The following is a 5,000-nucleotide window of genomic DNA, read 5'->3' on the forward strand; positions in this document are numbered from 1 at the left end:
CGAGCTATGAGCCACGCTGGCTTCTAACACAATATCCGATAGGACTTACAGTGCCTTGCGAAAGTATTCGGCCCCCTTGAACTTTGCGACCTTTTGCCACATTTCAGGCTTCAAATATAAAGATATAAAACTGTATTTTTTTGTGAAGAATCAACAACAAGTGGGACACAATCATGAAGTGGAACAACATTTATTGGATATTTCAAACTTTTTTAACAAATCAAAAACTGAAAAATTGGGCGTGCAAAATTATTCAGCCCCTTTTCTTTCAGTGCAGCAAACTCTCTCCAGAAGTTCAGTGAGGATCTCTGAATGATCAAATGTTGACCTAAATGACTAATGATAAATACAATCCATCTGTGTGTAATCAAGTCTCTGTATAAATGCACCTGCACTGTGATAGTCTCAGAGGTCCGTCAAAAGCGCAGAGAGCATCATGAAGAACAAGGAACACACCAGGCAGGTCCGAGATACTGTTGTGAAGAAGTTTAAAGCCGGATTTGGATACAAAAAGATTTCCCAAGCTTTAAGCATCCCAAGGAGCACTGTGCAAGCGATAATATTGAAATGGAAGGAGTATCAGACCACTGCAAATCTACCAAGACCTGGCCGTCCCTCTAAACTTTCAGCTCATACAAGGAGAAGACTGATCAGAGATGCAGCCAAGAGGCCCATGATCACTCTGGATGAACTGCAGAGATCTACAGCTGAGGTGGGAGACTCTGTCCATAGGACAACAATCAGTCGTATATTGCACAAATCTGGCCTTTATGGAAGAGTGGAAAGAAGAAAGCCATTTCTTAAAAATATCCATAAAAAGTGTTGTTTAAAGTTTGCCAAAAGCCACCTGGGAGACACACCAAACATGTGGAAGAAGGTGCTCTGGTCAGATGAAACCAAAATTGAACTTTTTGGCAACAATGCAAAACATTATGTTTGGCGTAAAAGCAACACAGCTGAACACACCATCCCCACTGTCAAGCATGGTGGTGGCAGCATCATGGTTTGGGCCTGATTTTCTTCAGCAGGGACAGGGAAGATGGTTAAAATTGATGGGAAGATGGATGGAGCCAAATACAGGACCATTCTGGAAGAAAACCTGATGGAGTCTGCAAAAGACCTGAGATTGGGACGGTGATTTGTCTTCCAACATGACAATGATCCAAAACATAAAGCAAAATCTACAATGGAATGGTTCAAAAATAAACATATCCAGGTTAGAATGGCCAAGTCAAAGTCCAGACCTGAATCCAATCGAGAATCTGTGGAAAGAACTGAAAACTGCTGTTCACAAATGCTCTCCATCCAACCTCACTGAGCTCGAGTTGTTTTGCAAGTAGGAATGGGAAAAAATTTCAGTCTCTCGATGTGCAAAACTGATAGAGACATACCCCAAGCGACTTACAGCTGTAATCGCAGCAAAAGGTGGCGCTACAAAGTATTAACTTAAGGGGGCTGAATAATTTTGCACACCCAATTTTTCAGTTTTTGATTTGTTAAAAAAGTTTGAAATATCCAATAATTGTCGTTCCACTTCATGATTGTGTCCCACTTGTTGTTGATTCTTCACAAAAAAATACAGTTTTATATCTTTATGTTTGAAGCCTGAAATGTGGCAAAAGGTCGCAAAGTTCAAGGGGGCCGAATACTTTCGCAAGGCACTGTATAGCTACTAAGTGGGAAGTTATTTGAGGCACAGACACAAAGATAATACACTGTATTCTATCATATACGCCTGGGCGGCTTTGTGAATGCAAAGGGTATGCTGACAGTTGGTTTACGATACAGTACATTGGCCCTTCATGATTAAATGTCTGAGTCCAGACTGACAGACAGACAGACAGGCAGGCAGGCAGGCAGGCAGGCAGGCAGGGAGGCAGGCAGGCAGGCAGGGAGGAATGCTTGTCTTTTTATAGCAGGTCTCCCTTGGTTACCTAGGTAACAAGGAGCAAATAACCGCTTGGCTGCAGAAATGATCCCACATACACCATTCACAGATTTAACATTCATCCTTTTTTCAATAACTGTAAAAGGGACATTGTTTTCCTTCACGAAAATTAGCAACACACACACACACACACACACACAGCGTTATTCAAATCTACGTCTGATCTGCCAGTAACAGAATTCTGTATTGTGCTGCAAATCCTCTTCTTTAATCATCGCCTTCTCTCCCTTTCTCTCGCTCTATCTCAAACACAACATTTTAATAACCCAACTTCCAATTATAAACCACTTTCCCACTTTCCACAGCAGCAATTTATTCAGAAAAATGTCTATTTACTACTCAAACAGCAAACCAGCAGCAACCGTCGAGGACATCACAATCAGAAGGGGAGCTGCAGCCTGCCAGTTAGTTACTGAACCCTGAGATAGAAATGATCATTTTGTGATTCATAAACAGTACAAACACACTCTGACAACACGCGCACACACACGCGCACGCACACACACACACACACCGCCTCAGCAGCTAGTCAGGGAGCCAAGCCATTTACACATCCTATCGTCTTCCTCAGCATTCTGTTGGAGTCCTACCAGTTTACAGATGATTATTCACATATGAGCCACAAGGCCTGCAGCTACTTTAGTCTGGTTCTCTGTTAAGATCCCTAACGTTGTTAACAGACGCTTCCTAGAAAGAGAGATGTGGGAGAGATATTCAGCCTCTCTCGGAGTAGAGTGTACGTCAAAATCAACATAGTAAGAATGGCATCATCATAGCTTTGCTCAAGGTGCCTTGTCAGAGTCTCCAGCTAGGCCTAGAAGCCTGGGGCTTCCTTGGACCAAGAACCCCCCCAGGTAGAGGGTTCTTGGTCCAAGGCCCACAGGCAGGGGGAGGCAGGTCACAGAGTGGGAGCCCACAGAGGAAAGGAGGGAGGGAGAGAAGGAAGAAGAGGAGGTAGTTATGGAACAGGTCTGCCCACACACACACACACACACACACACACACACACTGAGCAGGACGGTAGTCTACGTGCAGCCAGACATAAACAATTTCCCAGTATAAACAGAGGGAGGATCCCTGTGCAGTGACTTCACTTTCTCTTATCAACACTGCCAACCTGCCCCTGCATTCCCTGTTTCACAAAAACATCCCATAACGCACCCCACTTGCAACGACTCCTGCAGCCTATCTCAAAACTTACATTCAGAAGGCATCACAAGCCTGCCCTGGTGTGTGTGTGCATGCATATACAGTGTGTGTGTGTGTGTGTGTGACACAGTCTTTTCTGAAACACCGGGGGAGTTGGTGAAAAGTGCAAGAGGCAGCACTTCACTCCCCAGTAGCATCCATTGATGTCATTTTTTCTCTCCAGATTCCACCCTTCTTTTCTCACCCTCCCACCCTTGCTCCTATCTTCCCTCTCTCCGGCTTTCCTTTGTCAGGCATTGACGGTAGAAAATTCCGCTGCGCCGCTTTCGCAGAACAGCAATTAAAGGGAGCTTTTGGGAGGATTTGAGTTGAGTGGAGGTAAAGTTTTCAACCCAGACACTTCCTCAAATGGTGTCCTACACCTGCTGTGATCATCTTAGCAATAAAGTAGCTCTGACACTAAGGAGAAATGATGATGAAGTGTGTGTGTGTGTATCACTCTTTGTTCTAGGCTAGAGATGTGTTAATCACACACGCACGCGCACACACTCAAACACACGAACAACACGCACACTCAAACACGCACACACAATCTCTACAGCTCTTTGGTTATGTGGGAAATGCAAGCAGGGCGTTTCTCATTCATACTGAGTCTGACACATTAACACATGACACATTCGTATACCATGTATCCTATAGCTTAGTCATGTTATAAGTTATATATCCTAATAGTCAATCCCCAAAGTAACCTTCCATATGAAAGTAGGTACACTACCTCATTTGCAATTTAGAATGACAGAGAGAGCGAGAAAGGGGATAGATAGATAGATAGATAGATAGATAGATAGATAGATAGATAGATAGATAGATAAAAAAGTATTTAGTCAGCCACCAATTGTGCAAGTTCTCCCACTTAAAAAGATGAGAGAGGCCTGTAATTTTCATCACAGGTACACTTCAACTATGACAGACAAAATGAGAAAAAAAATCCAGAAAATCACATTGTAGGATTTTTTATGAATTTATTTGCAAATTATGGTGGAAAATAAGTATTTGGTCACCTACAAACAAGCAAGATTTCTGGCTCTCACAGACCTGTAACTTCTTCTTTAAGAGGCTCCTCTGTCCTCCACTCGTTACCTGTATTAATGGCACCTGTTTGAACTTGTTACCAGTATATAACACACCTGTCCACAACCTCAAACAGTCACACTCCAAACTCCACTATGGCCAAGACCAAAGAGCTGTCAAAGGACACCAGAAACAAAATTGTAGACCTGCACCAGGCTGGGAAGACTGAATCTGCAATAGGTAAGCAGCTTGGTTTGAAGAAATCAACTGTGGGAGCAATTATCAGGAAATGGAAGACATACAAGACCACTGATAATCTCCCTCGATCTGGGGCTCCACGCAAGATCTCACCCCGTGGGGTCAAAATGATCACAAGAACGGTGAGCAAAAATCCCAGAACCACACGGGGGGACCTATTGAATGACCTGCAGAGAGCTGGGACCAAAGTAACAAAGCCTACCATCAGTAACACACTATGCCGCCAGGGACTCAAATCCTGCAGTGCCAGACGTGTCCCCCTGCTTAAGCCAGTACATGTCCAGGCCCGTCTGAAGTTTGCTAGAGAGCATTTGGATGATCCAGAAGAAGATTGGGAGAATGTCATATGGTCAGATGAAACCAAAATATAACTTTTTCGTAAAAACTCAACTCGTCATGTTTGGAGGACAAAGAATGCTGAGTTGCATCCAAAGAACACCATACCCACTGTGAAGCATGAGGGTGGAAACATCATGCTTTGGGGCTGTTTTTCTGCAAAGGGACCAGGACGACTGATCCGTATAAAGGAAAGAATGAATGGGGCCATGTATCGTTAGATTTTGAGTGAACACCT

Source organism: Oncorhynchus mykiss, chromosome 20 (assembly GCF_013265735.2).
Source record: "Oncorhynchus mykiss isolate Arlee chromosome 20, USDA_OmykA_1.1, whole genome shotgun sequence".
Lineage (NCBI taxonomy): Eukaryota > Metazoa > Chordata > Actinopteri > Salmoniformes > Salmonidae > Oncorhynchus > Oncorhynchus mykiss.